The sequence below is a fragment of the Mycteria americana genome, chromosome 9 (assembly GCF_035582795.1).
Source record: "Mycteria americana isolate JAX WOST 10 ecotype Jacksonville Zoo and Gardens chromosome 9, USCA_MyAme_1.0, whole genome shotgun sequence".
In the NCBI taxonomy this organism is placed as follows: Eukaryota; Metazoa; Chordata; class Aves; order Ciconiiformes; family Ciconiidae; genus Mycteria; species Mycteria americana.
In genome coordinates, this window is record NC_134373.1 from 43,795,387 (window position 1) to 43,810,241 (window position 14,855).

The 14,855-nt window shown below is 48.1% G+C and overlaps 1 protein-coding gene and 2 non-coding genes across 4 annotated transcripts in view; 2 read left to right on the plus strand and 1 right to left on the minus strand.

Moving 5' to 3' along the window:
* Positions 1 to 3,371: 3,371 nt before the first annotated feature.
* Positions 3,372 to 3,443, plus strand: TRNAA-CGC (transfer RNA alanine (anticodon CGC)). The gene has a single exon. It is a non-coding gene; the product is annotated as a tRNA-Ala (tRNA).
* Positions 3,444 to 3,663: 220 nt separating this feature from the next.
* On the minus strand, positions 3,664 to 3,734 carry TRNAG-GCC (transfer RNA glycine (anticodon GCC)). The gene has a single exon. It is a non-coding gene; the product is annotated as a tRNA-Gly (tRNA).
* Positions 3,735 to 12,483: 8,749 nt separating this feature from the next.
* GPD2 (glycerol-3-phosphate dehydrogenase 2) overlaps positions 12,484 to 14,855 on the plus strand; it is a 63,461-nt gene continuing 61,089 nt past the window's right edge. The window contains exons 1-2 of one of the 2 annotated variants that reach the window (XM_075511497.1): positions 12,484 to 12,817; positions 13,082 to 13,102. The gene's annotated coding sequence lies outside the window, so the exon portion shown is untranslated. The remainder of the gene's footprint in view (positions 12,818 to 13,081; positions 13,103 to 14,855) is intronic. The other variant, XM_075511496.1, reaches the window with a different exon arrangement.

Here is a 14,855-nt window from a genome sequence, read left to right on the forward strand (position 1 = left end):
TTTAACTTTGCAAATTGCAACTCTGTCCTCGTTTTTTAGTTCTAATACATTTCTTATTTAAAATGGTTCGGGAAGTGGCATAAGTAAGTAGTTAGTGTGTTGTTCTGAATCTCCGCAATTTGTCACTTTACAGTTTTCCTGATCACCGGCAGGAATGTTTTGTGAAGGAGGATGGGAATGGTAAACAAAGCATAAATAATGTAAGAGATTCGTGAATATTCTGCACTGACTCATTGGATACTTCCAACAAACGGACAGTATGATCATATGATAGAAGAAAAAGGACTTTAGCTCTTTGTTTATAAATGGCTGATGCCATTGCCACGGGCTCTAGCGCTTGGTCAAGACTTGCAGCAGCACACAGGGGGTTGCAGTGTCAAAAACGGAAGGAAGACGGCACAAGCAGGGAGCAGAGACCTCGCGCAGGCCAGGCAGGTTTGTAATCGCGCAAGGCCACGAATGTGTACGGCTGAGCTGGATCAATGAAAGGAATACTCTTCATATGCTTGTTCTATACTGCAGTGCTTTGCTTCTGTATTCTACTGAATGAGAGTGTTTATCTGAAGAAGGAATTTTGCGTGCAAACATTCAGTGCTGGGAACAAGTGCAGTGATAGGAAGCTTTCGGAAAGAAATGCAGAAACACCTATGTGTCTCTTCGGAATTTCATTGTGATCGTTCTTGTGCGGTCCGGACATCAGGTAGCTTTGAAACGGAACTCCTTTCAGGCTGGACTACAGAAATCCATCAGCTTGGAGAAAAATTGCTGTGGAAAATACAGAGTGAATTTAAGCATGTATCTAACGAGAATCAATGAAAAATGCAAAAACTTGAGCAGATTCAATGAAAACCCCGACCCCAGGGACCGGGAAATGCGTAAGGTTTGCAAGGTACCAGGAATGAGTTAATCCCACCAAGGAATGCGGAGGAGCTGCCAGATAACAGAGTGACATTGTTTTTCCCTGATGTCAGCACAGAAACCCAAACACAAAGAGGTGAATGTAGTCCTCTGAGAGAGCTCTTGAGAGAGCTGAATGTCGAGCTTGTGCCCTGGCATCCAGCAGCGTTAAAAACCGCTCGGCACAAGATGACAAAGTGTTTCCTGGAACCAGGGGCTGCCCCCAGACATCTGGGCAGGACGGGCGCTGTGGGCGATAGTCGGAAGGATCATGAGATGTGCATGTGGCAGCGCTGGGAGCTGTGTCGCTGCTGCGGCGGCAACAGGGTCCCGCTTCTGCCTCCTGAAGTTTTGAGAACATGCAGCTCTGGCAGGCTTGGGCTTACCACCGAGCGGATTTATAGCCATCTATGGGTCCTTTCATCTACTTTACAGCTCAGTCTAAGGCATCCTATTTTCTCCCATAGCATCCACATGTTGAGTCTTGCCTGAATAATTCAATTTATTCTGTATTTGGTAGGTGATGGTCTAGAGGGTATTTAGATCTAGCTGCAATAGAAGCGTTGTTTCACTTTAATATAGGCAGCACATAAGCTCTCGTATTGGTTCCACTGGGATAGTAATTAAATACCTGCTGATATGCTTTGGATCTGTAGCTGCTCTTCTCAGAATGTGCTCTGCCCTGATCCACCTCCTGAAGAGGAAGTTTCACAATTGGACTGACTGTCCATCACAGCTGAGAAATCCATAAAGGCATAGTAATATCTGTATTATTCATTTTCTACTATTCTGAAATCTACAGAAAGGTAAACAAAAGGAGAAAAACCTGAAGAGTCGGTTTTAAATTGCTTTGTGTTTTTATTGCAGTGGTTGGTATTAACCTGCTCTGCACCCTCGGCTCAGCCTTCTTAGGAGCCACTGCTATGCTGTGCTGTGCGTTATCAGACAAATCAAATAGTTTGTGTGTTCTGTTAATTATGAAAATCAAATTCAGTAACTCCTAGAAAGCTGCTTCTGAAAATCTGTTTTGAAGAAAGTCAAGCTGTTAAATGCTGCTTTCTGACAGGATAGAAAAACGTGAGTCGCGGAGGTTACGAATGTCAAAGTGGGGTGCACTGGAGGAGCCGCGCTCGGTGGCGAAGGGTCCTCCTCCTCCTCCTCCTCCTCCTCTCAGGCTCGGTGAAAGGGGTACGGCTGCTTGCAGCGGCTCCCTGTAACAGTATACATCGAATGCACTATAGTATTATGTGCTATAGTACAGATGCAAGTTGAGGGGAGAATAGCACATATCATGGAGGTGGTGCTGAGATTCTGAAAATAAACTTGAACGGAGAGTGGGACCAGGTAGTTCCCACTAATGGAAGTTGCTGGTTTTGCTGGGAATAGAAAGAACCTGGTTGGGTTCTTTTAGTATCAGGGCTCTAAACCTGCCATATTTAGATAGGAAAAATATCCTAGAAGAGCTGCATTTTATGTCATGATAAGGAATCTCTTACTTGACAGCTTAGAAGCTTAGATTTGTCAGGAGGATCTCAGATTCAAGAAGCTGCGCTGAAGATGTGTGTGTTAACACGAGGAATCATTGCAGATTTTCATGGGTAGGAGCAAGGATCCGGTTAAAATCCATTCTAAAAGAAACAACAGAGTGTTTTGATCGCAACCCTTGAATTCTTTGAGGGAAAAAAACCCCGTGAAGTTGACGGATCTCAACGGCCGGGCGCCCGCAGCGGCCCCAGCGCCGGCCCCGGGCAGACGGGGCAGCCCTCGCCCCGCCGGGGGAGCGCGGCCCCAGCCCTGCCCCGCGGCCCCGCCGCCCTCCCGCCCCGACCCTGCGGCCGCGGGGCGCTTCCTCCCGCCGGCGGCCCGGGGCCTCAGGCCGGCGGGGATGGCGGCTCTCCCCGCGGGGTGCGCGTCGTGCGCTGGCCGCAGGCTCCGGCTTCTGTGCAAAACCCCGGCGCCCGGGGCTGACGGGGCACAGCGCCCTGCCCGCGCCCTGCCCCGGCCCTCTGACAGCGCGGGCTGGCGCCTGGCTGCTGCTGAGGGGCCGGGGAGGCCTCAGGCCGGCCCGGGGCTCTTCCCGCCTCGCTGTGCGCGCCCCGGGCGCCGGGGAGGCAGGCGGGGATGTGCCGGGCGGGGTCCGGAGGGCTTCCCGAGGAGCTCGGAACGGCTCTAGGCACCGAGGTGCGGGGAGAGAAAGACGGCGAAGCAGGCTTTAACAGGCTCGGGTGGAAGCGCGGCCGCTGGCGTTATTCCACGCTCGCGGGCCAAGCGCGGGCCGGGCCGGCGCCAGCTGGGCGCTCCGTCCCGCGGGAGCCCCGCTGCCGCCGGGGCCGCGCCTGCCAGGCCAGCGGGAGCTGTGGGCAGCGGGACGCGGCCGGGGGCGGCGGCAGCGCGGGGGCGGCGGCAGCCGCGGCCCGGCGGGGCGTTGGGCCCGGCCGCCCTCTGATAGCGGCCGGCGGAGGGCCCTGGCAGCCGGGGATGTAGCTCAGTGGTAGAGCGCGCGCTTCGCATGTGTGAGGTCCCGGGTTCAATCCCCGGCATCTCCAGCGGCTACTCTTTTCTTTTTTTTTTTTTTTTTTCTTCCCCCGCCCTCCCGTTTACCGCCGGGACGGGCCGTCGCCAGCAGCGCGCCGGGCCGCCGGCACGACGTGTCCTCGCCCCCACGGCGCAGCTTCTTCCCGCTCGGGAACCCCGCGGGGAAAATAAAAGGGCGCTGGAAGTGCCGCGGCCTTAAACTGCGGCCGTTTCCGCCGCGAAAAGGGAACCTGCATTGGCCGGGAATCGAACCCGGGCCTCCCGCGTGGCAGGCGAGAATTCTACCACTGAACCACCAATGCGCTGCCGGCTGCCCCTTCTGTGGCTCAGTGCATATATTGGGGGTTTTAATTTCTTTTTTCCCTCCTTTTTTCAGTTCCATGTTCACGGTCAGTAGTTTTGAACTGTTATTTTTAAGGTAAAAAAAAGTTTTTTTAGGAAGTTAGCAATGTCTGTATACGTTTTTCCTCTAAAGGATAAAAAACCCCTAGGAAATTGTATAATATACCCATCATCCTTTACATCTAAAAGCTTTCAGACCAAGTCACAAAAGGTGTATTTTTGTTCCTTTTCCACACTGGAAGGACTTTGCCAGAGGAGGCCACCAGTTAAGAGCTCAGAGGCTCACAGGACCTACTAATAGAGGAATCACGACAGTACAACATCCGGATTTACACCTCTGTGTTTCGTCAACTGATGTAGTACTACGGGTCCTGACACGTCAGTACAATGTAACCTTGCGTAGTGATGAGATAGCAATAGAATGCCATTGCTTGCACTGTGATGTAATGATGCCAAGTTCTAATATAAATTATGTACAGTCTTGACATTTAGTTTGTCTTGGACGCGCTCCCAAGAACGGCCACGCATGGGCCACAGAGTTCAGGGAAAAGCAGCATCGAGTGTTTCGCGTCAAGAGAACATTCAGATGTAAGTACGGGAAGAATAGCTGTGCTTAAGAATGCCCTCAGACAGGATGAACACCTACCACTAACCATCTCATGAAAGGTAGTAAGCAGGCATTTTCTTCTTCAACGAACAGTAATTTAACACTACAGATAACGTTCCAATTTCCCGTGTGAACACATGTTAACTCCAAAACGTAGACTGCCCTATGGAGGGCCCTCTGCTTGCCGGTCCTGCAGCTACTACCTACCTGTTCTGCATGGCTCGTTCAGTTCATCGAGGGGGTGAATTTTTTCTGCACGCGTAAAACAGAAGCTGAGCAAAACTTGTGTTCTCAGTGAATCTGGAAAGAAAGTCAAGGCCACAATTTGCTCGCCGGCCAGTTGGGTACCAGGTGACAGCATTTCCCAGTCACCTCTGGCCCGGAGGAGCAATGCAGGCCAGTAATGATGCCATTACAGCTCCCTTTCCCCTAAGCTTAATTGCAACTTCTTAATTTCCACTGGCAGAAAGTAACATAGTGAATACTGCAGGTAATAACTATTTAGGCTATTGCTTACACTGCACCAGTCAGCCTTGAAAAACTCTTTTCCCAGACAAGCATAGGACCAGAAATCCCAAAGCAGTTATGCAAAAAATATTCATATGGAGAAGACTTCAATTGACTATTTTAAAATATCTGAAAGTTAGCCAAGCTGAGGTAAATAGCAATAGTTGACCGACTAGTTTCCTCCCCTACTTTTATTCTCTCACCCCCTTTCATTTCTGGTGAGCTGGGACACTGCAAGGCAGGGGATGGCTGGCGGGGGCACGGATCTGGCAACGTCTGCGCAGAGCCGCGTGGGAACCAGCAGCGCTCCGGGGGAGAGGAGTCCTTGGGCTGGTTCTCCTGGGCAGCTCGCGGTGAGGAAGAGAACAGGCTCTGTTCCTGCGGAACTGCCGCTCGTTAGAGAATCATTTTACAGAGGATCACCACAGTAACAAACTTTGCACTGTCAGCCAGCCTGTCTCGTTCCCAGAGTAGAAATGAAACCCGTTCTTGCACTCATAGTTAATAATTTAGAGAACAGTTTCCCATGTCCATTAGACCGTGTTTTGCATCTGCTCAGAACATCTGTGGGTGTTGGCTGACGTACTACTGAGAACTCTGTAAATCAGGAAGAGTTTGGCAACTCACATGCCTCACTGGAGCTCAGATGTTGCTCTAGAACATGCTCCAGAAACCCTTTTTCAAGCTGCATGACACAGGCTCATACTTGGCTTCCCTTTAAAAATGACTGGATGTAGGAGAATGCTGAATGAAGGAGAGAATCAAGACCTATAATATTAGAAAATGGTGGTTTAGAGTCGCAGAACTGGTGAAAATTTCAGAGGATTGGTTCAGCTGATTAAGAATCTGCATCCTACTCCAGTGAGACAAGGAGTCCTTAGGAGTTCATTGGCTTAATCATCACAACGGTTGGGAGAACGCTCCTGCAAATCCTCAGTGCAGAAGGATAAGGCTAGCAGAACAGTACAGGAACACTCTGTGAAATTACCATCCTAAACAAAATTTAAGTACAAATGCTTCATAAAAATAACTGTGTTTCTAGCTGTCATCCATAAAACATATATAATTTTGGAAGTTCAGTAGACGGCTTGAATGGCATCAAGAATCCAACTTCATATAACAAGGTGATAGATCTAGGGAACTACTTTTAGTGAGATTGCTTAAAATGTACTTTTGTACGTTTCCACCCAACATCTGACGAATGGGTGAGGGGGTTATCTTGTCAGAGACTCAGGACAACGTCTCCTTCGGTTCAGTTAAAAATCTTTCAGGCAGCTAAGGACACGCCATAGACCTTCACCAGAAACAAGGAAGGCAAAACTTGTTACAGGAAGAAGGGAAAGGATTTTCTTAGGCCTTTTTATCCCCCAGAAGGGGCCAGAAACATTTTTTTCCATTCTGGGTCACCTTTAAAGGGACTCTGATCTGGATACTTCTGGCTAAGGCTTGACAGAGTGTCTTCCCACAGGGCTCTGCTGCTGCAGAGCAGAACCAAGGAGCTCCAGGTGCTGCTGCCGACTCTGCCGCGTACCTCTGAGGAGGATGCTGTAGCTCAGGGGCACTTGTAGCCTCAAACATCCCAAGTTCAGCTAGTGCAGCTGCAACAGGAACAAGGTAGGGACTGATCAATAGGCAGCGGTAAAACAGCTCAAGCCAAGCTTAAAACTGCAGGTGTGGATTACCTGGGGTGGGGTAAGTGGATATCATTCATTCCCTTCTCCCTAGCTGGTATGACCACACGTTCCCGTGTCACGCGGTAGGATTGCAGCAGGAAAGCCATCCGCTTTAAAGCTGGTGTTGCATCAATCCCTCTATTAGTATAGAAAAAAGAGAAAGTGTGATGCTACAAATGTACCTGTACCATTTGCTCTGATTCACCTCTTCACGTGGAGCTGTATTAAACAGAGATCTTGTTAGAAATAATGCCCAAGGAGTAATTCAGACCGACCTGAAATATAACATACCTCTTTGTAAGAACCAGCTGCCTGCTCACCAGTTTCTCATGCTTAACTAACACATACCTAATACTTAATATTACCAGGAAGGTCCAGTCAAGACTTGTTCCTGGCCCCCAAAATAATGAAGGATAACTGCAGGCCTTTCAAAATGGCTTCTAAAAGCCTCTTCAGTAAAGGCTTCCAAACCGTGCTCTTGTCTCTGTTTCCAGAGTGCAGAAAATTTGAACCATGCCTGGCAAGTCCTCTGCTGAGTGGAGTACACGCACATCAACTTGATTTTAGCAGGTCACGGAATAAGCTGGGCATTTAAAAATATCCACCTACCCAAAAGGACAAATGAATACATATTGTGGAGCCTTCAGCAAAGATTGTTGAAACAAAACAAACAAAACAATCGTGGTAATCTTTTAGGTAAGACTTATAATGTAGAACAACTTGTCAGTGCAGGTTAAAGTTTTAAGGCCTAGCAATTTTGACAGCGTCCCTTTGAGCACAGTGAGAGCGCAGGGACGAGCAGGACAGCAAAAGGTCACTTGGTCACACATATCTGCTGCCTCTTTTAAGTTTAGCTCAAGACCCACTAGGCACGTCCCAATTAATTATTTAAATCTGCAGGGAAAACTATTTCTGTAGATGAAAAGGTAGAATCTTAAATTCTGGGAAGCTACAGGATGGCTGGCGTGGCCAAAAATAGTGCGAAGAGGAAGCCGAGGCGTGGTACCCGATCCACAGGCTTCAGACACCGAGAGAAGCCGTTTACATCCAGTAACACTGATTTGTTTCAGATACCAGCGAAATGGAAACTTACAGATTTTCCTATATCCCTTTCTTTCAACTGAACAGCTCTGGATTACAAAAGGTCACCGAACCCAAGCTGACAATGATATATGTGCTTATTTGAAACAACTTTTCCCAACGCAACTATTGATTATGTTGCTAGCGATCTGCATAAGTTCCTTATAAACCTGTGGACACCCCGAAAATGTTTGTCCCAGATACCATTCAGATGGTCACAAGCGACAGCCATCAGGCTAGCAATGCTAGTGAAATGGGCATTGGAAGAGCACAAGGGACGCACATCCTGTATTTCTTCATTATGTACTAGAATATTAGGCTAGGGCTTTCAGAGTGATTGCATATGTCTTTGAACAGGTTTTCTAAGATTTATCCCTAATCAATCCAACGGAAAAAATATCTGGATAAAAAGCAGATGTGTATATTCATTGGGGCTGATTTTGGTCTGTCATTGTCTGAGAGAAAACAATAATATAGCACAAATTCCAAAAGGCCTTTTGCATCCCATTTTCTGAATATAATCTCTCTGGCACATGTAAAGAGAAAATAAATTTAAAAGATTTTTTTCATATTTCTTGCCACAAAGATCTTTAAACAACAGAAAATGAATACTCTTGAATAGTCCAAGCAGTCTTGCTTTCTAAAAGATACTCTCTTTCTTTTCTCTCTCTCTACCAATGGAATTCACATTCTCTGTTAGACCTAGCTCAGCTGTTTGCCCCAGAAAAATACGGATACTCCACATGGCTTCTTTCCATTGCCTGGCTTTCCCATAGTTAAGCTGCCTGTGCTACCATTGCAGGGAGAGGCCAATTAATTATCGTGTTTGTTCTGCAACAAATAATGTGACCTGTGACCTTATTCTTTTAAAACTGCAATTTTTGCATTTATTTCTGTGACTCAGCCCTGATGTGTTATCTTTATACAACAGCAAACAATAAGACATAATTATGATGATAACACATTACTTCAGTTTTAATAGAAAAATGAGCCACTTTCTCCTTTCAGACGCACACACACACAGACACAGGGGACGTTTTTATCTGTTGCAGTGTATTGCCGTGTTTCAACACTGGCAATACAGCCCTGCTTCAGTCGGTAAGCTGAGTATCTGATATGAAGCAATACAGCTGTATTTCCGAATGATACCTGACACCAGCAGCCAGAGATGGGAACACTTTTAAATGTTTCATCACAGCCATGACTAAGTACTTTTATTTTCCAACGGGAGGACCTACCATGGATCTGCTTGAAAAAATCTCGGTAGAGAAATTCTGCTTCTGTTTCTGTCACTTCATTTCAACTCTTCTGCGATTATTGTTACCCCTTGCTCCTCACAAAGACAGTTTCCTGAAGACAAATTAGGAGAAAACATATTTGTGAACGTACGAACAGATTTTCTTCTTATGATACATAACTTTGGCACGCAGTCAGGAAATGATGATAATCTTTTCCTCTATCTTTCCTTGCTAATGAAGAGAAACTGCCTCTGGGGTTAAGGACAAAAGGTGAAATCTCCCTGAACACAATTTACACCTGCTGAGCACATGATTCGGGCATCTAAAATTCTTGCCTTGGCAGGTGTCCCAGGGACCAAGCCACACGCACGGAGACTTGGGAGGTAATATTTTCATCTAGACATTAAATAAAAAACAGACTCAAGAGGGATGAATTTTGTGGTACTTTAAGGCATCTCATTTTTTTGCTTAACCTTGTAAAAATCTTTCACTATTCAAACTTATGAAGACCAATCTTTACCAACCAGTGACTAAGATAAAAACACAGTTGAAAAGTAACTAAGATAACAAGTCAGCTGTAGCTGAAAAGAGGCCTCATCAAGGGAGGAAAGAACCACCCATCCCTCATTTGTTGGTAGCTGCACCGTGGACCTGCGGAGAACCTCTCCTGGAAAGGGAGATTGCCAGGTAAATGTGGTCCTTAGAACAGTTTTCACTCATTCCTGGATTTCCCTTTTATGAGAAGAGTAGTACAGCGCTCTCATTTACTAGCCCCTTTAAGATTTTGCTGCTTTGGAAGAGTTCATGAGATGCAGAAGTGCTGGGGTGCAGAATACGTTCACCTGGAAACCGGATGTAGACACATTTTACACTCATACACGGCCTTGTTTTGAATCAATCCAAAATCACCATAAACTGATCCTGACAATGCAGCCACATCACGACAACCTTGAGGGGTGGGAGGACAGGATATTTTCCCAGTTCTAACAAATTCATGACGACGTTTTGAATATTTGTAAATAGACAGACGAAATGGCACATTTAGTGCCACGTTAGGGGGTAGGTATTCACATCTAGAACTTGTGTGTGTTGGGTCATGCTGAAATTATTCACCACAAATTGCATACAAATCCTTTTTTTCCTAGCCCAATTCTTCCTCTTCCTTTCTCACACTCTCTCTCCAAAAAAAACCCCAAAACCATACCCCAAAAAATGATGAATCCACTTCTGGGGGTTTTTCCTTTCATTTTCCATTCTTTCTGTTCAGCTGAGGTATTCCCATGGATTCTAAGCCTGAATGTCTATGGAGTGTGCTAATTCCAGCTGCCACTAGAGATCTTACTTCCTTTTAAGAGCACTACCATGTCTCCTAATGTGTCTGGGATAAAAACTGCTTCCAGCATCGGCGGCCTGAATATCACTTACTTTGCAAAACTTCTGAAATCCAACCCTTGCAGTTGTTTACCGACTTTAAATGCCACCTAGGGAGTTGATAGCCATACATTATTATTGCAGCTTCCAATTTAGCTCATCTGGGTATATCTGACCCAAGGGGGAGGGATTAGGTTCCTACGGCCTCCTCAGATGGGACCTGTTGCTGACATTTAGCTGGCTGACGGGGGACTGGAGCGTGCCTGAAGGACACTGTGGGAGGGAGACGTGCCCCATCCTTCATGGCAGCAGCAGGTTGTTTTTCCGTGCCTGATAGAAAACACGTCTCATGCTGCCCGTAAAGCATGTCGACTAAGCAGTGAGCACGGAAGAACAGCAATAAAAGCAGTTTCTGGGAGACAGCCAAGAAGCATGGGTAGACACAGCTGATCCCTGTATGCCTGGAAAGCAGGGAACCACGGACACTACAGTGCATTGGGTGCGTAGGGGTCCCGCGTGTGTGACACCGACTGCATCGGGCAACTGACAGAGGCAGTGTACAGGCAAAGACAGACTCGTGACGGGCTTATGGGTATAAATAGTCACACGATCAGCTCGTGTTTTGGTCCAGCATGGAAAAGGAGATCCCAAACACTTGTGGAATCACAACTGCAGCACACTAAAAATGTAAATTTGCAGGGAAAAGCACAGCAAAAGTTCAGCAATGAGTTTTAGAGGGGGAGGAAGATCCTGGCATATTACTAATGTGTGTCTGGCTTTCTCACTGCAAAAGAAGCAACAGGCAGGAATCTCCAGATGATTCCCCCAAAAAACCATAGCTATGTTTGTGAGCTGTGTCCCTAGGAGCCTGGAGGGTGGGAATCAGGATGAGAAACAAAGAGGACCATTAAAGACCATAACTCTTAGCAGCACCTCTTCCAAGTCTTGTCACTTGGTAGCACAGAACAGAAAGTAGTAAGAAGACTGAGGATACACAAAATGTCTCAAGGTATCATCCAGTCAGCAACTCACTTATAAGCCTTACACAGCAAGTGCCCAGGGAAGTTCAAGATTGGAAATCTGCTATTTTGGAGAGGTAAAGAATTGGAAAGCTTTCAGTTCAGGAAGCCCTCAACAGAGTAAAACAAGCCTGCATACTCTGCTGCAAAACCAAAGTGAGATCCACCCTGTCCCAGCACTTTGTGCTGCAAGTTTCCTCTCCGTGACAGTGTGAGTGTCATCCTGCGTTGGGCTCCATTAGCTGTGCCCCAGAGGGGCAGAATCATAGAATCACAGAATATCTCAAGTTGGAAGGGACCCCTAAGGACCATCGAGTCCAACTCCCTGCTCCTTGCAGGACTACCTAAAACTAAACTGTACGACACAGACCATCGGCCAGAGGGTAGCTGTGCAGCCTGCCTGCAGGTGGAAAGCCTGGCTTCTAGTCTATGATAGACCTGGATTAACTGCTAAATTGCACTTCTGCCAAGTCCGGTAGAAATGGGGAGCTCAGCAGGGTTTCATGAGAAGTTTCAGTTCAAGTAAGAGAGCTGGTAGGATGTATCAAGTCACTGGGAGGCAGCCACTGCTTCATGCCATACTGAAGCCACTGGAGAGGACAACTGAAAGAGAGAAGATGTGAATCTGGCTCTATACCTCCATTATGCACTGCCTATTTTTGTCGAAGGTGGACCGTCAGAGACTTCGCATTTTTCTGGTCTAGAATTTCCTCTGTGAACCATCCAGGTTATGAGTATGACAGCTCTAACACTGATCAAGAGATGTGTTGGAAAGGCCTTCTCTCTCTCCACTGCACTGCGCTTTAACCTGCTAGGCAAGCAAGGAAGGACCTGCGGTAGGTAAATGGACATTAAGATAACGTGCGTTAATATATATTAATTTAACGTAATGGATCTGTTCCCCGTTTATTTGTAAGGAGGAAACCTCTCTGTGACCCAAAGGCGAACCAGCGCCAGAATTCCTCAGAAACGAAGATGATAAATTCAATCAAACGCCAGTTCCCGGTTCAAAGGCAAGGGGAAACAACCCCAAGAAACCACAATGTCAGCGTCCAAAGGAGCCCGAGCTGCCCCCGCCCGCCGGCTCGGGCTGCGCGGGCGGCGGAGCCAGCCCCACGCGTGGGCTATGGCCCACGCGTGGGGCTGGCTCCGCCGCCCGCGCAGCCCGAGCCGGAGGAGGGGCCGGCACGGCCCTAAATATAGCCCGGGGTGAGGCGGGCGCGCCGCTCTCCTCAGCGCCGGAGCGGGAAGGCGGGAACAGGCCCCAGCGGCGGGGCCTAGCGCGGCGCCCCTTCCTGAGGAGAGCCGGCCCGCCGTTAGGCCCAGCCGCGGCCTGGCGGCCGGCTGAGGCGGAGGGCAGGGCGGGGAGGCGCCGCTGGTGGTTAAGGCGGAGCGGGGGAGGGCTGGCGAGCCGCCGGAGGCGAAGCGAGGCGTGCCGCGGCTGGAGGAGGCGCGCAGGAAGCCGGCCGCCCCCCCCCCTCCGTCTCCTCCCGCCGGCCGGCGAGCAGCGCGGAGAGGGACGCGGGCTCGCCCGGGCGCCTGGAGTGAGTAAGTGGCTTTCGGTTTTGGGGAGGGGGGATTGATAGCGGAGGGGAGCGGCGCGGCTTCCAGGGCTTCGCACCTGGGCCCGGCTGCGGGGCGGGAGCGGTCCCCGCCTCGGGGTGACTTTGCGGGAGCGGCTCCGGGCGCTCGCTGGGAGAGCGGGTCGGTGTGTGCTCTGTGCTGGACACGCGTGTGGTGGCCTCGGGCTGAACTCGGAAGTTGCCGTAATTATAAATCTGTAGCATCATTACTGTCTCTCTTCTCTTCCAGATCTTACTTTTGCAAAGTACAGTAAGTCTCAGCTCTACCAAGGGCTCCCAGCCCCCTCCCCTCTGTTGTATTTAAGCTTTTGGATGGAAAGTGTGACCAAAAAATTGAGCGTGTGGCTGTTTTATGGAAGCAGTATAAAGTCCTTGGCAGCTGTCCCGTTTGTCCGTGTGTTGTCACCCTGCTCAGGGGCTAAGCTCCCTGAGGATGTCCTCATGAACAGAGATACAGCCCCAGTGCCTCTCTCTGTTTATGGATAGCTGTTCGCACGTGCGTAGGTGTCTGTATATAACAAATAGGAGTTTTTGTAGAACTCTTTCACTAGATTTTCTTTCTCGGATAGAGCTGGTAGAATACAGTGTCTCCTATTATTAAAGAACTGTGAATGCTGGGCAAAGAATGGCGTAGCTGCAGTTACAATGAACTTTGGAAAATGGAAAAGGTTACTTCTCGCTTGCATTGAAAGTTTTCATGGGACCGTATTGGGGTGAGAGTGTATCGGTGTAGCACGGCAGTCCTAAACTTTTTTGAGTTCTTATCTCTTCTAGCTGATCACTTAAGTAAACGTTTGTAAGCCCATTACTACAGGAAAAGATATAAATGCGTGTGTGTGGAGACCTTGAGTTTAAAACAGCCAGATTTACTACCTGCTGAGCTTACTCTACTATTTACTGTAAGCTGGTCGTAAAGGCACATTGGAAGGGAGCTCCTTTCCACCCGCTGCTGGGAAAGCAGGGGCTCTCCCTTCTCCACTCTGAAGTAGTTGCACTTTTCTTCTCTGCCCTGCTCCTGGTCACGCTTCCCAATGTCTCCTCTGCCTAAGAGGCCCTCACTTCAGAGCGCCGTGCCTGCTCCAGCTGTGCTGAGCTTTCTCGAGGGGCAGAGGCGTTGAATGTACGGCAGGAGCAGCAGTAGGAACGCATCTCCAGGCTTGCCAGGCGCAGTCGGTTTCCAGCTACGTGCAGGGCAGCTGCGGAGGCAGGGACTACTTTCTCTTGAAGACTTGGGAGTGCTGTGGACACGTGAATCTGTTGCCACTGCAGACTCTTGCGTTTGTCTTCTAGTGGTTCTCAGGTCGTGGCTAGACTTCTCTGTCTGTCTTATTTTCATTCTCTGTGTTTGCAGTCTGCTTCTGTGCTGAGCCTTCTTTGAACCATGACTGCTGTTCTGCGATGGGGTTTCCACCCAGAAAGTTCCCCTGCATGAGAGGTTTGCTCAAGTGTAATTACACTGATGTTGGCCTGAAGGCTCTGAAGTCCCTTTGTAAGATAATCTTCTGACCATGGATAAGAAGCAAGCTTGGAGACGCAGCTGTTAGGAGTGTGGTGTATTTTTAATTGAAGTTAATCAGGCCTTTTCTTTTTCTCGCTTACTCGTAGGTACGGTTCCTCAGAAGTGTTTAGTGATGAGCAGGGACTGACAACTAGCTAGTAAAGATTCAATCCGATACTTCAAGATCTTTAAGGGTTGATAGCTAAGGCAAAATCCAGTATTGGCTCTTCTGTAATAGCCATAAGGAGAATATTATTAATTTTAATGTTAGCCATTTACCAATTTTCTTTAGTCTAACTTTGGATGAAAGTTTTGGGTAGGCACACATGTGCATGAAAAATTATACACGCACCTTATGTAGTTTATAGTGTTACTTTGGTTGCATGTATATGGATATACACTTTGTTTTGCTTAATTATATGTGTGCGCATGTATGTGTGCAGAGGAGCATAGTAATAACTTTGAGCTAGGCCCTTATTACATAATGTAGTATTTTCTCTGGAGA